Source organism: Chiloscyllium plagiosum, unplaced genomic scaffold (genome assembly GCF_037043375.1).
Source record: "Chiloscyllium plagiosum isolate Xiang-an unplaced genomic scaffold, Cpla_swu_hap1 HiC_scaffold_22, whole genome shotgun sequence".
Classification (NCBI taxonomy): domain Eukaryota; kingdom Metazoa; phylum Chordata; class Chondrichthyes; order Orectolobiformes; family Hemiscylliidae; genus Chiloscyllium; species Chiloscyllium plagiosum.
Genome location: NW_028270160.1, coordinates 53,180,383 through 53,201,462, shown reverse-complemented (window position 1 = coordinate 53,201,462; position 21,080 = coordinate 53,180,383). Strand labels below are relative to the sequence as shown.

At 39.9% G+C, this 21,080-nt stretch overlaps 1 protein-coding gene across 7 annotated transcripts in view; it reads left to right on the top strand.

The window, feature by feature from the left end:
• Positions 1 to 21,080, top strand: part of pcdh15b (protocadherin-related 15b) — a 1,538,224-nt gene that overhangs the window by 610,517 nt on the left and 906,627 nt on the right. For all 7 annotated transcript variants that reach the window (XM_087999065.1, XM_087999066.1, XM_087999064.1 and 4 more), the window contains exon 4: positions 8,512 to 8,560. The gene's annotated coding sequence lies outside the window, so the exon portion shown is untranslated. The remainder of the gene's footprint in view (positions 1 to 8,511; positions 8,561 to 21,080) is intronic.

Here is a 21,080-nt window from a genome sequence, read left to right as displayed (position 1 = left end):
TCCGCCCTTGAACCCCGCACCTCCAACCGCCACCAGGACAGAACCCCACTGGTCCTCACCTACCACCCCACTAACCTCCATGTACAGCGCATCATCCGCCGCCATTTCCGCCACCTCCAAACGGACCCCACCACCAAGGATATATTTCCCTCCCCTCCCCTATCAGCATTCCGTAAAGACCACTCCCTCCGTGACTCCCTTGACAGATTCTGGCTCTTTCCATATTTAAAAGCACTTGAGACTTATTTCTTATTTAACCTTTTGATTCTTCACACGGCTTGGTATCAGATTTTGTTTGATTATGCTTCAAGCACCTTGAGACATTTTACTTTGTTAAAAATGCTATATTGAGGCAGGTCATTGCTGATTATAGCATTTTCCAAATAGGTAATCCATCTTGCAAAACAGCTCTGTAGTATTTCACAACAAAATTGATGTAGAACAAAATACCTTTTGATACAGAATACCTTTTGTGTAAGCTAAATTGGCTAATATTACTTTGTCAATTCTATTTTTTCCCTAAAAATTTCAGTTGGGGAAATTCCCATTGTTTCCATTAATGGGATGGGCTAATTTTGAACAATTAGATTTTCTTGTGTCACTAGGCTATGTCTGAGCAGAGTGAGTGAAGCAGTAAATCAATTCAAGAATGTCTGAAATATATGTACTTTGAAATGGCAGTTCTGCTCTTTACTTGATGAAAGTAACTTCTGGTTTAGTTGAGCATTTACTGTATCAGTTTTTAAAGTCCTTTTAAAGTATCAGTTAAAATTCTTTTACTTAGGCAGACCTCGGGATTGAGGATGACTTTCTTCCCTCCAGTTCAATGAAATAGCTGAGAAGTCCAAGATACAATCTACAGACTTTGTCACACATAGGACAGGTGATACTTGAAGAGTTGTGTGTTGTTGTGTGAGTAAATTTGTGATCATGTCAGGGAGCTGCCTCTCACTGGCCATAAATAACCGAGTGTGAGTGGAGTTGCAGACAAATTATGCAGAGAAGATTGTGCAGTAGGCTGACTAGTATTATGCAGTGGAATTCATCAATTAGTCTTTCCATAATGTAGCTATATGATTAGAGTCTGCTATAGTCTATTATCGAGGATTTTATAACAGAGCTCTTAGAAAACAGTGATAGAGTCAGACAAAGTCAGCGTGGATTTAAAAAAGGGAAAGCGTGCTTAACAAATCTATTGGAACTCTTCAAAGGTGTAACTTGTCTAGTTGATCAGGGTAGCCAGTAGATGTAGTTTATTTGAATTTTCAGAAGACTTTTGGCAAAAGCCCTCAAAAAATTAACTTTAGTGTAAATGGGATAGGGGTTAGTGTGCTGACATATATAGAAAATCGCTTAACGAGGTAAGAAATAAGGAGTAGGAACAAAAGATCTCTTTTCTGACTGGCAAGTGGGATACTGCAGGGATTGGTACTAAGACCCCAGCAAATGTGAAATCTCATTGTTTGCTGATTATACAAAGCTGGGTGGAAGAGTGAGCTGTGATGAGTATGCAGAGATTTTATAGTGTGTTTTGGACTGGTTGAGTGGGCAAATGCATGACAGATGTAGTAAATATTGTGATGTGGATAAATGTGAGGTTATCCACTTTGGGTAGCAGAAATAAGAAGGCAGCCTGGCAGTAAATTGAGAAAGGGAAATGTGCAATAACACATAGGTGTCCTTGTGCACCAGTCACTAGAAGTAAGTGTGCAGGTGCAGCAAATAGTAGAGAAGCCACACCTGGAGTATTGTGTGCACTTTTGGACTCCTTAGCTGAAGAAGGATGTTCTTCTGATAAAAGGAATACAGTGCAGTGATGGTTTATCAATTGCTTCCTGGGATGGCAGGATTTTGACTAAGACTTACATATAAGAAGAGATCGAGTTGGTTCAGATTGTATTCGTTGGAGTTTAGAAAAATGAGATGGGGAGGGTGTTTCAAACCAACATGTAAAATTTGAACAGGACTTGACAGCTTAGATGCAGGAAGGATGTTCTCAATGATGAGGGAGTGCAGAACCAGGGTCATAGTTTAAGGATAAAGGGTGAACCTTTTAGGACTGAGATGAAGAGAAATTTCTTCACCCAGAGAGTGGTGTGCCTGTGGAATTCACTGCTACACAAAGTGGTTGAGGTCAAAACATTGGTGCAAATGTGGCTAAAAGGATCAAGGGGTATGGCGGGGAGGATGGGATTAGGGTATTGAACATGATGGACAGCCGTGATTATATTGAATGCTGGAGCAGGCTCAATGAGTCAAATGGCTTACTCCTGCTTCTATCTTGTATGTTTCTGCATAAGAAGCCAATTATTGACTTTGCCCTGTCCTTGACCCGTTTTCCTAAATGTAAAATTTTTGGATGCCGGCATAAAAACTACATGAGATAAGAGGAATAGTTTATTGGACATAGTACGATCTTTCTGATGCCTTGACTTCACTTCTGCGTATTCCCAACAAAGTCCCTTATCCAGTGCAGTGCCTTTTTGAATGAGTTTTCTCATTTTGGTGGATCACAAATTGCCTGGCATGTGCACACATACGAAACAGAAGGCATGCTCCTTCTTCCACTACATTAAGTTGGTGACATAATTGTTGCTTCCCAATTAGAAAATATCTGACACCAGTTTCAATCAAAATAATCCAAAGCTGTGAGCATGTTTGTCAAAATATTCACTCGTATTTCTGTGATTCCTTTGAAATAACAATGTAAAAGATATCTGAAGTTCCAACGGTAGTTTCACAAATTGTGCTGTCCATATCCATAATCACTGAGGAGTTGTGTGCAAATTCAACAATATAAAAGTTTATACTTTGCCAATATCTTCCAAAAGTCCTTCATCTGTTTCTAGTTGTAAATTTGAGACGCAAGAGACTTTTGTCTCATTTTATCCTATAAAATACTGCAATCAGATTGATTATTCAACTTGTAAATGTTGATTTGGCAAAGTTAGAAGACCTACCACTTCTGAGAACACACTCAAAAAATTGGTACATTTTCATTCAAGTATGCTTGGATATATTCCAGACAGTTTCAACATGTGGCCACTGGCATCTAATTGTTCAATACAACCGTTCACTTCCTCTCTATTATTTTATGACGAATGAATTAGAACATATTTTAAAAAGTGAAATAAAACCCTTTATTTTTGAGATCCAAAGGTGTTTCTCCTGGAATGCTCCCAGGAATATCTGGACGATTAATGATCAATTTCACACTGCAGGGCTTGAGCGCAATAACCAATGCTCACACTGCAGTGTATTGCTGAGAGAAGTGCACTCTTTCAGATGAGATATTAAAATGAGACTGAATCGGTTTGCTTGGGTGAGTAGAAAAATATCCTGCACTAATTTTATGAAGAAGAACAGGGGAGTTATCTCGGAGTGCTGGCCAATACTTGACTCTCAATCAACATCATTGAGACAGAATATTCAGTCACTAGTAAAATGCTGTTTGAGGGAGTTTGCCAATTGTAAATCAGGGCCTACATTACAGTGATGACTACACTTTGACATTCTTCGTAAAGTAATTTGAACTATCTTGCTTTTGTTAACGTCTTATATAAACAGAAATTTATTTTCCAAAGACTTTTGAGCAATCCAAGTTTGTTAAGTGTCAGAATGAAACCATTTACTGATCAGTATTCTTCAGTAGTCCTTAGCATCTGTTCATTGTTATTCTGAAGGATTTCAAACTTTGCCCGTACATATGTGCAAATGCTCAGATAGTTGGTCATTTAGATATAGTTCAGATATAGAGAATTGAGTGCATCTACATTAAAGGGTAAGGTTTGATGTATGATCAAGACTCCTGCTGGTTTTGCCCGGTGTGGATATATTCTGGTAAGCAATTATAATTCTAGGTTCAAAACGCTCTGTGACCCAAGTGAAATCAATGCTGTAAACAGCAGTAAATGATCAAAGCCAAAACCTCTACAGGGTGAGGGATGATTGTGTCCAGATTCCTGAGAGAAATGACCCTACTATCTTCAGTGCTTAGATCAAAATATCAGAAGGAACAGGAGTAGAGGTTGATCAGCCAACCCCTTGGACCTACTCTGCCATTCAGTAAGATCAGAGCTGATTTGATTTGCTTTTAAGTACTTTTTTTTCCTGGCCTTCCATAACCCTTGAATCCTTCATACATCAAAATCTCTCGAGCTTAGCCTTGAAGTTATTCAATGATTCACTTTCCACTGTTCTGAGGAATAGAATTCCAAAGATTAGTGACCCTTTGAGAAAAGTTCCTTACCTCTATTTTAAATGGGAAATCCATTATCTTTAAACTACTTCTAAATTCCTCCATGAGGGGAATCAATCTCTTAACATCTACCCTGTCTAAACCCCTCAGGATATTATTTGTTTCAATAAGACCACCTCCCATTCTTCTGACTCTCTGTACAGGACCAAACTGCTCAATATTTCTGCATAAAATTACCCCTTCACCCCAGGAGTCAGCCCAGCAACTCTCTTTGTTAAGTAATGAGACCAAAATGTACACCATGTTTTCAGTGCCATCTCACCAGTGCCCTGTGCAGTTGTGTACCACCTTCCCATCCATTGCAATAAGGCCAAGATTTTCTTTCATTAATCTCTAGAACGTAGCATATGTCCATGTTGATATAGTGCAATACCAATTACTGATGTATCATGTATACTTGCAGCTTAATTTACCACAAGCTCAAGTCTGTTTGCACTGACAACATAACCATTTGTGTCCAAAGTGAAGTTTTTGATCTTTGGCTTTTGCAGTACGAGAGTTGACATTGAAAAATATAATCCAAAAACAATGTTGAAAGTTTGAAATCTCATGAAATAAAGCCAAATTAAATATGTTCAATCATCAACAAACCTATTTATGGTCTTTCAATTGGAGCTGTTTCCAAGTTGATGTCTGCCATTTGATATCGAGAGTGTGGTGCTGGAAAAGCACAGCAGGTCTGGCAGCATCTGAGGAACAGGAGAATCGATGTTGCAGGCATAAGCCCTTTATCAGGAATAACAGGTCATTCCTGATGAAGGGCTTATGTCCGAAATGTCAATTCTCCTGTTCCTCAGATGCTACCTGACCTGCTGTGCTTTTCCAGCATCACACTCTCGACTGTGATCTTTAGCATCTGCAGTCCTCACTTTCTCCTGTCATTTGATAGTCCTCCTGGGAACAGTGAGAGATTTTCAAAGCTGCTTACTTGCTTTGAGTTTCTCAGCTGCCCTGAACAAATCAGAAAGTTATTCTTGTCTCTGAAGCAGGCTGTACTGTCATTCCAGTGAATGCCAGTGAGAAGCCCAACCGGATGAGGCCAGGGCATCATTTGGTGGTGTTTGGGGGAAACAATTCACTAGTTCCATTCACAAAACCTGGTGCCAGCTGTGACCCTTCGATAGGTTCTTGAGAGGAAGAAAGTGATCCCAAAAGCATCTGCTGGCAGCTTTGTGCAGTTCTTCTAGAAAGTCAATGTATCTGTTTCTTCTGTATTCATAAGAAACAATGTCTCTTACTGTTTGAGGCTATTTTTCAGCAGCTCCTTAAGGAAATATGCTGCATGGAGCAAACTCAACCTGTTTGCATCTAGGATTTTGCAATCAGATTGCAATTTCTATAAATAATCAACCTAATGTCTCAAACTTTCCTAGTTCAAACATGGACACCACCAAATTTGCAGGGAAGCTAAGGTCTATTTCTCTGCCATGTGTTTCAGATAATCTTCTCATATTTTAATTCTGTGAAGGCTGTCTTGTTGCTGGATTCAGTGTCTTGGTTTCTCCTTATAAACTCAGAAATAGATTTAAAGTTCTTATGGACACTGCAAATTTCTGAAGGTTAAATGATGAACATGATCATGCAATGTCTGGGGAGAAAGAAAGCATCTTGAATGCAGTAACCAGTATGAGGTTGTAAAAAGCATTGGGGGTAATTAATATATATGAAACAGATGGAATTAAATGTCAATGATGGCACTGAAGAGTGGTTCGTCAACCAGGAAGCACAAGGTGCTAAGTACAAATCTTAGGAGTCACAAATCTGATCAGAGAAACCAGACGTGTTGCAGTGCAAAAGGAAGCATTCTGCCCATTGTGTTTGTACTGGCTCTTCAAAAAAGCATCATTGGCAATAGACAATTTCCTTTCTATTCAAATAACCATCCAATATCCTTTTGAATGCCTCAATTGAACCTGTCTCCAGCAGATTTATAGACAGTACATTTCCATACCCAAAATATTTGTGGTGTGAAAGTTTTCTCTCGCACCACAATTTGAAAATCATTTCAGATCTGAATCCTACAGTTCTTGATCTATTTACGAGCAGGGACAGTTTCTCCCTGTCTACCCTTTCAAGCCCACTCATGATTTTGAAAACCTTTATCAGATCTCCTCTTATCTACCTTCTCTCCAAGGAAAACAGTCCCAACTTCTTCAATCTATCCACATAACTGAGATTTCACATCCCTGGAACATTCTTGTACATTGCTCTGCACTCTCTCCAGTGTCACTACCACACTTCCTATTTTGTTGTGCCCAGACATTTACAAGCTGAGATCAACATCATCATCGCTTTGCCTGTGTATTCTATGCCCCTATTAATAAAGTCGATGGTAGCCATGATATGAAGGTGCCGGTGTTGGACAGGAGTGGGCAAAGTTAAAAAATCATACAACACCAGAGGTTAAATCCAACAGGTTTTTTAAGAACTACTAGCTTTCAGAGTGCTGCTATTCATCAGATAGCTAGTGGGGGAAGATTTTAACATAGAGTTTATGGCAAAAGGTCCAATCTGATGAAGGAGTAATGCTCTGAAAGCTAGTACTTCCAAATAAATCTGTCGGACTATAACCTGGTGTTGTGTAATTTTTAACTTTGTCCTATTAATAAAGACAAACACATTTGTATGCATTATTAATTTCTCTTTCCCCTTCTCCTGCTATCGTCAGTGATATCCACCCTCTGCTCCTAAACTTCCTTTTATTGTCTTTCGATGTTCTTTCTATCAAAATGCATCATTACACTCTTTGTGTTCAGCCTGTCTGCGACCTATTTGCTCACTTCTCCAAACCGCTTGTCCTTTTGGAGTTTTACATTGTTCTCAAAGTTCATAACTTCCCAGCCTTGTGACACCTACAAACTTTGAAATTCTCCTCTGCATACCAAGATCCAGATCATTAATATAAATCAGGATATATAGCCAGTGATAATTTCAGTAAGAGTTTTGGGAGAAATTTCTTTACCCAGAGAATATTGAGAGCTTCAAATCTAAGATTGGTGAATTGATTGTGGTTTATATATTTAAGAGGAAACTAGTTAATTAATTGAGGGAGAAAGGAAATAGAAGACAAAAACAAAACTTACAGTTATCTCATGCCTTTATAACCATTTAACTTGTCTTTGAGGCTGTAGTGGAAAGACTGCTCAGCTGAATTAACTGCCAGTGAAAGCAGCAATGGGACTCACTTTTCTCCTTGTATTATGGTGTGGAGTGACCAAATGATTCACTTAAATACCCAGGAGTTAACTTCCAGCATCAAAGGGTTTATTGAAATTACAGCGGTGGGATTTGAAGGATCTTAACCAAAACCTACTATTAGTATTGTAACAGATTGATTAAATAATTAAAGGGAGATTCATTAATTAAATGAAGTGTGAAATGTTCTTATCTATTTCTTATGTGTAAATAACCACAGCTGTATTTCCATCTCAGTTCCATTACCTTGGGTGTGCAGAGCTACTACTGTTCTAACCTGTGCAGGCTACATTAAGCAAATATTTTCCCAAGTTCTCTAACTACTGTCAGCCATGTTCTGCTGCATTAGCCATGGGCAGCCGTCAGCCATTTTGTGCTGCTCAGTCATGGGCATCCCTAACACTGCAAGTCAGGGTCACAAAGCCAGCCAGATTCAGGCCTATCATTCAATTTAGTCAAACTGATTTAAATTAGGAACCTCCCTTCTTGAGGGCTGGGAGAGGCATTTAATGTTCAGATGAATCATGCAATCTTTTGAAAAGTATCATTTCATAGTGTTGTAGACTTTCTGAAAAGCGCACATTTTGTTAGTTTGATACAATAATAGGAGAAAGTGAGGACTGCAGATGTTGAAGATCAGAGTCGATAGTGTCAAAGAAGTCAAAACAACAAGAGAGAAGTCGAAGGCTTCTCCAGCACCACACTCTTGATTCTGATACCATAATAGGTCTTGCAAAGCAGTACTGTGGCAGAATTAAATAAAATCTGAGGATAGCTAGAGATGGTAAAGAAAGTAAACTGTAGCCTCTATGTATTGTCAACAAAAAAAGGCATAATGTCCATTGAAAGACTGCACTATTTTCTTAATTTGACAGCAGCCTGCTCTGTGAATGGTATATGGGATAGTCTGTTAGCATGATCTAATCTTGATCTGGGGTACTTTCAAAATTGCTGCTAGCTACTGCCAATTGGTGAAAGGAATTATATTGTGCTCCCAAAGCATCGTGATAAAATTAATTTTTGTAATTGTACTCTGTGCTTGTGTGTTTTCTCCATAGGTTTTTGTGACCATGTGCACCTAGAACAGGAACAGCCTGACTCCACTCAGTAAGTTATACCTGACTCTGTGCCAAACTTGATTTTAATGCATTCAAGTAGCCATGTTAGTGATGGTTAAATCAAAAGGACAAAGTTGCATTGATTTATTTTCTTCTGAATATAGATATATATTCCTGTAAGTGTATCTTGAAAATGTTAATTGACAGTATCCCTGCAGAAATTCCTAGCTATCAGCAAAATTTTGGTGGAATCTCAGCGGAATCTTCCATTAGCACTATTTCTCTGTGATGCTACTGGAAGATCCCTCCAGGATTTTTAATGCCCTTTCTTCCCTAGCCCCTTTAAGTTTCAGTACAGTTGGATGGACGAAGCTTTTATTAGCTTGCAATTGTGATGTAATGAATGAGTCCTTGATATGGTGGCCTCAAAGTTAAATGTAATTACAATCTCACAATTTTGAATGCTAATTAATTTGATTTAGTACCATTATTGCTATCTGATTGGATGGCATATGTTTCTTAATGTGCAGCATTTGTAATTCTGCGAATTCTAGAATCCATTTTCAGTTCTTACATCAAAATTAAAATTCTGATACACTCAGTGATATTTATATCAGCATGAAAAGGTAACATTCTGAGGAATGTTTACATCAGCACAAAATATGCCAACAGACAAAATAATGAACAAATGACTTAGCCCAAAATGTTGGCTGATGCCGGTTGCGTGATTAAGTAAATTGCACTTAACATCATGGGCATTGAGCTGATGAAAGTGTACTCTCACCTATCTTTTTGTCAGCTCTCTGTCCTCCATTCCAGTAGAAAGCCCATTCAATCACACTTTAACATTATAGTATACTAATAAGCATTTTATATTTAAAGTGGCATTTTACATTCTGATCGCATTCTCAACTGATACATAAGTACTCTCTCAAACTTTAGCTCAGATTTTCACTCCTGAGGTGGATAAGTCAGAAGAAACTCAATCAGATGGTGGGATCTTTGTTCCAGAGTGTAGAGGTAGGAGAGGGTGTGACATTTTGGGCATAAGGTAAAAACAATGACTGCAGATGCTGGAAACCAGAGTCTAGATTAGAGTGGTGCTGGAAAAGCACAGCAGTTCAGGCAGCATCCGAGGAGCAGTAAAATCGACGTTTCGGGCAAAAGCCCTTCATCAGCAATACAGGCAGAGAGCCTGAAGGGTGGAGAGATAAGTGAGAGGAGGGTGGGGGTGGGGAGAAAGTAGCATAGAGTACAATAGGTGAGTGGCGGAGGGGATGAAGGTGGAAGGTTGGAGAGAGGGTGGAGTGGATAGGTGGAAAAGAAGATAGGCAGGTAGGACAAGTCATGGGGACAGTGCTGAGCTGGAAGTTTGAAACTGGGGTGAGGTGGGGGAAGGGGAAATGAGGAAACTGTTGAAGTCCACATTGATGCCCTGGGTTGAAGTGTTCCAAGGCGGAAGATGAGGCATTCTTCCTCCAGGCATCTTGTGGTGAGGGAGTGACGGTGAAGGAGGCCCAGGACCTCCATATCCTCGGCAGAGTGGGAGGGGGAGTTGAAATGTTGGGCCACAGGGCGGTGTGGTTGATTGGTGCGGGTGTCCCAGAGATGTTCCCTAAAACACTCTGCTAGGAGGTGTCCAGTCTCCCCAATGTAGAGGAGACTGCATCAGGAGCAACGGATACAATAAATGATATTGGTGGATGTGCCGTAAAACTTTGATGGATGTGGAAGGCTCCTTTAGGGCCTTGGATGGAGCTGAGGGAGGAGGTGTGGGTGAAGGTTTTGCAATTCCTGCGGTGGGAGGGGAAGGTGCCAGGATGGGAGGGTGGGTTGTAGGGGGGCATGGACCTGACCAGTAGTCACAGAGGGAACAGTCTTTGCGGAAGGCGAAAAGTGGTGGGGAGGGAAATATATCCCTGGCGGTGGGGTCCATTTGGAGGTGGCGGAAATGTCGGTGGATGATTTGGTTTATGAGAAGGTTGGTAGGGTGGAAGGTGAGCACAAGGGGCGTTCTGTCCTTGTTACATTTGGAGGGGTGGGGTCTGAGGGCGGAGGTGCGGGGAGGCCATCTTTAACCACGTGGGAAGGAAAATTGCGTTCTCTAAAGAAGGAGGCCATCTGGTGTGTTCTGTGGTGGAACTGGTCCTCCTGGGAGCAGATACAGCGGTGGCGGAGGAATTGGAATACGGGATGGCATTTTTGCAGAAGGTAGGGTGGGAAGAGGTGTAATCCAGGTAGCTGTGGGAGTCGGTGGGTTTGTAAAAAATGTCGGTGTCAAGTCGGTCGTCATTAATGGAGATGGAGAGGTCCAGGAAGGGGAGGGAGGTGTCAGAGATGGTCCAGGTAAATTTAAGATCAGGGTGGAATGTGTTGGTGAAGTTGATGAATTGCTCAACCTCCTCACGGGAGCACAAGGTGGCGCCAATGCAGTCATCAATGTAGCGGAGGAAGAGGTGGGGAGTGGTGCCGGTGTAATTACGGAAGATGGACTGTTCTACATAGCCAACAAAGAGACAGGCATAGCTGGGGCCCATACGAGTGTAGGCCCTTCATCAGGGGAGGGGTGGTTGGTGCGAGATGGACTTTGGCTTTCAAACTGTGGCTACAGGTTAAGATTTCCAAAGAGCATAATTTAAAAGTCTCATTTCAGTGCTAAAGAATGTAGCCTAGCAGTTCATTTGTAGTTTGTTTTTATTCATTCTCGGGCTGAGGCAGCGCTGGCCAGGCCAGCATTTATTGCCTTTCCCTAAATACCCAAATGGCAGTTGAGAGTCAATTACATTACTCTGGGTCTGTAGTCACAGTTATGCCAGACCAGATAAGGATAGCAGATTCCTTCCATAAGGACATTAGTGAACTAGATGGGCTTTTCCAACAATTCTCAATGGATTCACGGTCACCATTAGACTCTTACTTCCAGGTTTTTAAAAATTTATTGAGTTTACATTCCATCATCTGGTGGGATTTGAACCAAATTCTCGTAATATTGCCTGTGCCTCTGGATTGATAGTCCAGTGATAATACTACTAGCTCATCACCTCTACATTTTATAACATGCAGTCCTCGTTTCTCGCACCCCCTGACCCCCATGTTGTAACTATGCCAATTCCTGCAACCCACCAATCTACAATACTCCTTCATATTGTCTATGTTAACTTAATGCCAAATAACTCACCACCATTAAACCTTACACCTTCCATATCAGTTCACTCAGTATCCATCATAGATCTCAGGAACCATGTTCAGATTAAAAACTAAAGGAGAATGTATTGAAGACAGCATTCAATATGTTAAAAAAATACGACACATGAGAGATCATTCAAATGTTTTTTGGTTAGACTGGATTCCCTACAGTATGGAAACAGGCCCTTCGGCACAACAAGTCCACACCAACCCTCCGGAGGAATCTGCTATCCTTATCTGGTCTGGCATAACTGTGACTACAGACCCACAGTAATGTGATTGACTCTCAACTGCCATTGGGGTAATTAGGGAAAGGCAATAAATGTTGGCCTGGCCCACCCAGACCCATTCCCTTATCCTGAATTTTTTCCTGACTAATGCACCTAACACAATTTAGCATGGCCAAATCACCTAACCAGCACATCTTTGGACTGTGGGAGGAAATCAGAGTATCCAGAGGAAACTCTCACAGCCACGGGGAGAGTATGCAAACTCCACACAGACAATCACCCGAAGCTGGAGTCAAACCAGGGTCTCTGGTGCTTTGAGGCAGCAGTGCTAACCACTGAGCCACTGTGCCACCCCACTCAAGTATGTTAATCCCTTTATCCACACAAAAGAGCTATCCAATTCCTATCAAAAACAAGCTCATTCTTTAACAACCTCTTTGAGCTCAATGAAAATCTGCTCTTGGGGTCCCCTGATGAGTTAATTGGGGGCTGTAGAAAGCTGCTAAGAATGATTAATGACACAATCATAAGCTCTCGGGATAGTGTCAGGAAACATCTATTAGAATTGCCAGAACAGAGTTTGTTCTGCGCTCATTCACATGGGCCTCCTTTTCTGAAAGGATTTAAATAACTTCACAGCTTTGCTATTCAACAGAACATATCCATCATTCAAGTATGTACATCTACCCTATATTGGTACCTCTAACACAATGGTTTTAGGCCCTTGCTAATAACAAAGACAAAAAGTCTGTTTGAACTCAGCTCTTGCTAAATTCAGTTTGGAGCAAGTGAGGACTGCATATACTGGAGAGCAGAGTCGAGAGTGTGGTGCTGGAAAAGCACAGCAGGTCAGGCAACATCCAAGGAGCAGGAGAGTCGATGTTTTGGGCATTAGCCCTTCATCAGGAATAAGGCTGTTTACCCCCTTGACTCATAAGCCTCATTCCTGATGAAGGGATTATACCCAAAACATTGACTCTCCTGCTGCTTGAATGCTGCCTGACCTGCTGTGCTCTTCCAGCACCCCACTCTCCACTCATGCTAAGTTCAGTTTGCCTATGCATACAACACTGTTCCCTTTCCATTAGCAGTGAAAATGGAATCTGTTGGAAACAGGAGTAGGAGTTCCATATCTAGTTCTGAAATACTTATTTGCTGTCACGAGTCTGCCATTAAATGGATTCTGAATAGATAGCTGGTGACTGTGCATGAAGACAGATTTGTCCCCTCCATACACACAGTACCAACATTTGTTATGAAAAGAAAATTTATTTGCGCAGTAACAAAATATGCAATTGAAATGGTTGTTGAACTGGCCTTCCTGCCTGGACACATTTCCATGCTAGCACAGATTAAAAAATGAATATTTTTGGATTTTTGTTTACTTCTATCACTTGTCTGAAGAAGAAATGGACAAGTTTCTTGTCATAAAAAAAATTTCTCTGCTCATTTGGTCAATGAAATATCTGAGTTTGAAGATTAAGAATTGTTCCAGGAGAGTACAGTGAGATTTATCTCACCTTTGGATTTGCCGCCTGCTCCTTACCTGAATATCTCACCCACAGAAAGAAGCTGACAAACACTGCGATGATACTAAGTAAGTTATGACACCGCTTATAGGTGAAATATCCATCTCTTGTGAACAAACACATTCAGTACTTCAAGAGCACATAACATCAAGCTGACTCAACATCTGATGGAGTGTGCATGGGGATTGGATGAAGCTCAAGAGGCGAGTTACCTGGTGGCTGAGCCTGTAGTAAAACCAAAGAAACTCATACTGTTTGCAATATTTTCATCCAACCTGCATGTCAAAAAAAAAATTGGTGTGATGTCAGGAGCTGATGCTGCAAAAGAGATCAACAAAATTCTATTCTCTACTCATACAGTTAAATGGTGAATTGACGACATATCAGCTGATATTGAGGAACTGCTGTGAGAGAAGTTAGCTTCAATTGGAAGTGTGCTTTGCAGATTGAGTCCAACAATATAAGCGAACACTGCTAGCTGCTGGGGATGTTGATGAAAACTCTCCCTTTCAGGATTTTATTTTCTCTCTTGTAAGGAGACCTGGGACTGGTGAACAAATACTTTGGGTAACAGGCAACTACTTGAAGGAAAGCAAGATTACCCGGGTCATGTGTTGGAGCATTTTCACTGACAGAAAAGTCTCTGTAATAGGGAAAGTCAAAAGATTTGTAAGTAAGGTGAAAGAGCAACATTCTGACATTCCAATCACCTACTGCATCCTCTACCCTGAAGCTCATGGAACCAAAATAATGCAACCAGAGTTATGTGTATTACAGCAAGCCATGAAAATTGTGAATTACATAAAATCATAGCCATTGAAATCTTGTTTGTTTGATATTTTGTGTGTGGACATGGTGACTGAGCATCAAAGTTTACTGTTACACACCAAGGTGGATGGTTATCAGAGGGGAATGTTCTCTCCTTGTTCATGAGGTCCTGCAAGTACTGACGGCTTTTTTCAACAATGTATGGACTTCCTTATAAGAAGTTGCTTTCTGATGATTACTGGCGAACCAAGTGATATTTCTTTCAGACATTTTCAGCCATCTGAATAAACTGAATACTAAAATGCAGGGAAGAATGTGAGGATTCTGACCATCATAGATGAACTTGAAGGTTTCATTTTCAGTTCGTTGGAGGTCTGCTTGGCTGCTGAAAGCTGGTAGAGGTAAGTCTTAGATGAAAGTCTTCCTCTAAAATCCAAAAGAGTAGATTATCCCTTTCTTCTGGACTGGAGAGAGAGAGACAGCATGTGAGAACCATAACTATTTTGCTGAATTGCATTTTTGCCAAAAGCTGCGCTTGTGGAATGCTGCCTATATTGATATAGTTGATGGTTAAAGAAAATATTGTCTGTTAAGTATTTCAGTAGAGTTGAAATTATGCCTTTTTTCTGTATTTTAACTGTGTAATAATAAAGTGTGTTTTGATGAAAACCTATTGGTGGACGAATCAAATCACATCTGGAGCCCATAAATAAATATAAAAGTTAGGGTCTAGGCTATCTTCTTCCAAAACTTTGGAGGATTTTGGTTTAGTCCGTAACACTGAATATGAGCTTCACTTAGTTCACTGTCTTCTGCTTCATCACAAACTGATGTTAAAATAATGCACAGAACACCTAGAACTATGGATGGATCACTCAATGAAAGTGAAATTTGGAGAGGTGCCTTTGTACATGTTTTGGCCGACTGCAGTACATGAATAGCTGACAATCTCTGACTATGGTACTGCAGCACAAATGCCATTTGCAGCAACATGCCTCTGTGAGCTAGCATTTTCAACACTGGTGTATATTATGAAAACAACAAGTTTGTTGGTGGAGCAAGATTTGTAGAAAGCACTCTCATCAATTCCTCCCTGGATCAAAAGACTGCGCACACTGGCAGACCCAGGTTTCCTACTAACCCAATAAATTGCAGTTTAATCTACTTTGTGTTTTGCTCTGATCCATTATTCATGAATAGTTAGAAATAGTACAGTTGAGCAAATTTTGAAAATGTCTATTTGTGTTCATAGTTGTCATGATTTGGAGATGCTGGTGTTGGACTGGGGTGTACAAAGTTAAGAATCACACAACACCAGGTCATAGTCCAACTATACCATGATAGTTTCATATGAAAGAAGTGAAACTATCATGGTATTCGAACAGATGAAAGACTCAACAAACAATCAAGGTATTTTTCAATGTACAATTTCAGTTACATCACACTGTAAACTTTTGCTACAAATTCTGTGTCTTACAATTGTGTTACAAATGAAGGAGCAGCGCTCCAAAAGCTAGTTCTGGGATCTGATCTGTACAGCAGTATCATCACCTGGAATAATGACAATATTTTAAATTCTGTGAACCTCCAATTTCATAATTATTGTTTGTTTGTAATTTAGCTGAAAATTCTCCAAACAATTGCATCACTTTTCTTTTTGCTGTAAATTAGGAGAGATTAATAATGGTGCCAATAAAACCATTTTTAAATGCCCCACTAATTGATGGTTAGTTCTGTGAAAAGTATTCTAGACATCATTGGTAATAAACCTACAGGGCAATTTTATGAATTTGTTCACATAGTATGATGTGCATGCTCTTAAAAAAAACATCTGGATCTTGGGAAACCTCTATAATTTTCATTTTAATTAAATTTAGTATTGGAAAGTTAGTGGAGCATAGGTACCTCCCTGAATTATTGATATGTGCTTGGAGAGGAGGGGGCATTGGAGAGAAAGATGCCCAAGTTCAAAGTATTATTCCATTTATGTTTACAAATCTTTTTTCTAATACTGCACGATTGGTCAAGTAGTTAGATGCTGTATACTCTCAGATTGCAGAAAATGAATTCTTCCTCACCCAATAATGTAATGAAGTCATGAGTCAATGTCAGCAGATTAAAATGAGCTCTCTACACTTACAAGATGCCCTTGTGAGTCTTGATTCCCTCAGATTTTCTGAGACTAGTTGTGTGTCACTGGGTTTCACAGGAACTTCATCAATTTTCTTGCTTTACATTCCTAATGTTAAAAGATTTCCTTTATAAAGTTGATTATATTTGGATTGTACAAATGGAACATCTGCACACCGTAGTCAGATTTGACCTTGCATTCTGTTGTAAACATTAAGGTGGCATCCTTAGTTTGGACTTCAATTTATTTTTACTGTGTTGCTCTTTGTTGTAATGAATTGCAAGCTTCAAAGGATCAAAGAACTGAAGTGATGTTTTTCATGATTGAGGTAAATTGCTGTTTAGCACCATTGACTAAACCTGAATAACTGTTTTAATGGCTTTGAAATTGTGGCTAACGATTCAAAATCACTGACCAGCAAATGCTCACTGATGCCACATATATGTAAAACCTGCATTTCCAGGCTGAGCATTGCAACCACGAGCATGAAATGGCATTGAATAGTGTTTTGCTAAAGATCATTAGATTCTGTTCCTTGTATATCTGAGTAATTTATTGAAAAGCTAGAGTGTGAAATGTCCTTATTCAATATGTAACCATGGTTTTTCAATCTAATCCTATTGTAAACAATCTAACCTACTGCTGACAAGTAAATAAGTCTGTCTTTAATGTGACATCAGTGAAATAAGAGAAGAACAGGTGGATTGATTTTCATTGCTTCTATTGTACAGGAATTGTGGGGTAGAACTCCTAAAACCGGAGGCTTCATTTGGCATCGGTTAGTTATCCATTTGCTAATTTTTGTTTGGCATTCATGAGCATGATATAATGATTCTCGCACAGGCCAACTCAGATAGCTGCTTGTTCTATTACTCGTATTGGCATCTCATGATATCCATGTGATTCTGGTATTTTTTTTAGAGTGAATGTATATGAAATAAGCATCATACATTCTCTGTCCATTGATACCGGGCTTACAGTGACTATAGGATGGACCTGAAATTGACCCATGGTTATTTGACAACAGAGCTTGGGAGAGCTGTTTGTAGGAGATGCCGATCACTGGTGCCTGGTTCAATAGCTAAGTAATCTGTCAGTTAGGATAGTACTCTCGAAAGCAGGAATTCTGGAGAGTTGATCTTCCTGATTGTCAAGCTGAAAGGCCAGTTATTGCTATTGTTCTGAGTAACAATGCAGTTATTGGCCAGTAGGATGTGCCAGATTCCCCAGTCAGAGAAGTTCCTTTCCTCCTCACTGCATATCAGCCTGACAATCTCCTCCCATCGTCTGGATTGTGTGGATGGCATCATAAATCCATTTGCCACCTCCTCCCCCACACCCGCCATTCATATTTGCATTTGCACTCTCTCTCTCTCCTTCTCACTCTCGTACTCAGTCTCACGCTCTATCTCCCACCCCAGGCCCCACTTCCTATCCTAATCTCCACCATCTCTCTCAATGGCAAGTGGTATAACTCCAGGCCAGGAAAACATGCTGGAATCCTCAGCCAGATTGAGTTGTTCAGCAGGTGGAGTGGATGGAGATACCACAATAGGTTCATAGGTTTTCCTTATTTCATGGGTGCCTTTGTTTCTGGTTCCACATATGTTTTCTGAGGTTTGATATTGCCAACCACAGTCCCTTCCTAATGACAAGTGAGAGAATGAGTAAATGAAGAGAATGGGAAGGTGGAATGGAGGGACAGATTGCCAGCATCCCTCCCTCCCTCACTCTCAATGTATGGGAAGGATGGATGAAGAAATCCTGGAAATCCCTTCCTAATGGCATTGTAGGTCAACTCACAGCAGATGAACTGCAGCGGTTTAAGTAAGCAGCTCACAACCACCTTATCAAGGGCAACTAGGGATGGGGAATAAATGCTAGCCAGCCAGCCAGCGATCTCATATCCCGCAAAAAAATGAATAAATAAAATAAGTTTTTAAAGGTCCAGTTTGATGGATGCCTATATGTAGAAACACTGTTTCCTCCTATTCTTCCTCTTCTCTCAATTTATTGTTTGGATTTCGTTTTTTGGCTCAGCCAGTTGTATATGATTCCTCATGCTCAGTTTTTTCCAATCACTTTTAGTGGAGTGCCAAAGCAGGTTTTGATCAGCTGTTGTTGAGTTTCTTGCCGCATGGGCATGGAAGGTTCACAAAGAATCTGCCTGCTTTATGGATGGCTCCCAAAAAGGCATTTTCTTTGCTCCATTAGAAATGAAGTACTGTACATGCCCAGTACATCTCGTAGCATCTGTACTGAGAGAAAGAGATCAGTGAATGCTCATCGGAAATGCTGTAGATTGTGGATCTGAAACATTACCTCTTGTTATTCCGTAGATGCTGCCTGGCTTGTTGTGTTTTTCTAGCCCTTATTGTTTGTATATCAGATATCCATTGCCAACAGCACTTTGCTGCCTTATTAAATGTTCCATACCAAGCATTTCTATGTGTGGTTGATATCATTTTAAAAAATTCATTACTCAACGCAAAATGTGATTTTACATTTGGCAAAGTCTACTTGTATAAGTAGAAAATGCACAATTTTGAGGGTGAATTGACTTGCGCTAATTTACTGAAAGATGTTGTAATTTTTATACTTGGAAGTGAAAATAGGAGTTCTGCACTAATAGAAAGTGTCACTGCTTTTTCAAGACATTTCTTTTTTTTTTCAGTTTGTGTATCCAACTCTTGTTCATTTGTGAGGTTTAAGTCTTTTTAATGTTGCTGTCTGGATATTGCATGAGATCTGTTTCAAAGAAAAACAGATGGTTGCTTAACATGAAGACCAAGTTGTGTGTAATTGTCTGACAAAGGCAAAGTTGTAAAATGTGCCATACTGGAATATGGGCTTTCAATATGCATCTGTTCATAAAGCTTCGAGTACAAAAGCCAAATTGTTTAGCTAAATCTGTTCCATTCTGCTGTTGCTGTGGTTCCCAACTATTGGAGAGTGTTTACAAGCAGGGTTGGTTAGTACAAGAGGTGAAAGCCCAGGAATGGGCAATACAACAAGCCCCATTAATGTAGCGTCTGCATCTAAACAATCAGTCTTCGCCCTGTATTCTTGTGGTATCAACTATTTTAGATAGGAACACTATAGACAATATTTAATGTCCCTGTGAAAATCTGATTTGGATGTTAAAGCTGTAGTAATTGAATGGAGCAAACTGCTTTATTTTAAAATCTTGCTTCCTTTAGTTAATTGTTGATATCAATTATCATTCCCATTTTCTGATTATCTGTCTTGGTTGGCACTTTATTCTTTGACAAATGCACACATAAAATGTGCACTATTGGGTGAACTCTGCTATCCTTTGCATGAACGTTAACTGCCTGCTCAGGATATACCAATCATGTGACATTGAAAGAGTAGAAACGTTCTCCCAATGTCTTAGCTCATGTTGTTCCTCCAATCAACAGCACTAACTAAATTATATTACCATGTGTATGATTGTTGTTTTTGGGATCTTGTTGTGCTCAAATTGACGTGACTTCAATTCAAAGTTGCTTCAGTGACTGTGAAGCAATTTGAAATGTGCAAGTTGACTTTTAATGCAAGCTTGTTTCTTTCTACAAAATGATGTCAACTTTTTAAATGGCAAGCCATCTCAACAATTGGCCTTTGAAGTCTGAGGATTTTTACTTCTGATCTTTCTGATCTTTCAAGTTCTTCATAATCATTACCCAAATATCTATTTTGGTTCCTTTTGGGTTCGATATTTAGTTGCAGATATGGAAAAATCACATGAATTTCATTTACTCCAGTATTAGTGAATATTATTCTGTAGATTAAGGTCCCAGTTAGTGGGGTCGGGGGTAGGGGTGGAGTGGGGGTGAGGTTGAAGTGCAGCTTGTTCTGACTTGCTACAGATTGTACATAGAAAAGAAAACAAAGCTATAATAAACTCTCAAACACTGCATGATATAATGAGACCGTCGTTACAGTTGAGCAGTGATAGGACAGAATGTTTGAGATATCCACCAGCTGTTACCACAAGAGACCTGGCTTATGTTCACATTTTGGCATCATTACCTTTCTGATTGAGTGACTACATTGTGCATTCTCAGAGGCTTGCCAATTGGCAGGTTTGGGGGCAATGTGTGAGTTTGTAGCAGCTCCATCATTGACCCAGTTAGTTCAACAAGGTACAGCAATTCTGCTCGAGGACTAGCAAGAGATCCACTCTTTCATTCTTCATAAAATTCATTTGTGTAACTTTTTATTGAACTTACCTGGAATATCCAGCAGGCCTCCTTTTTAAAGATGGCTGGTTAGGTTGCTCAATATTAAGCACCACTGTGTGGATGTTATGTGAGGCATCATTCCCCTACTGTGTTTCTAAAAAATATTCACATAAGAGGATCCATGTTTTAATGGATTGTTTAGGTTCCTATTTCTGACTCCTGTGCATTTATAGGGCCACACCAGAATGAAAGCAATATGGAGATCAGCATAAATGGTCAGTAACTGCTGCTGCAATTATCCAAATGCAATTACCCCTTTCCTCCTGGCTGCAACACCAACATTCATCTCCTGTACATCATCTGTGTTTAACATGTATCCAGCCCATGTTCTGGACTATAACTAGGTAAGATGCAGTATATCATCTAAAATCCATTTTTAGAATAGATCAGGTAATTGTCTTCCCTGCCCACTGGTAGCACTTGTACTTCTACATCAGAAGATCAATGGTTCAAAGTTCCCTCCAGGGAATTTGTACTG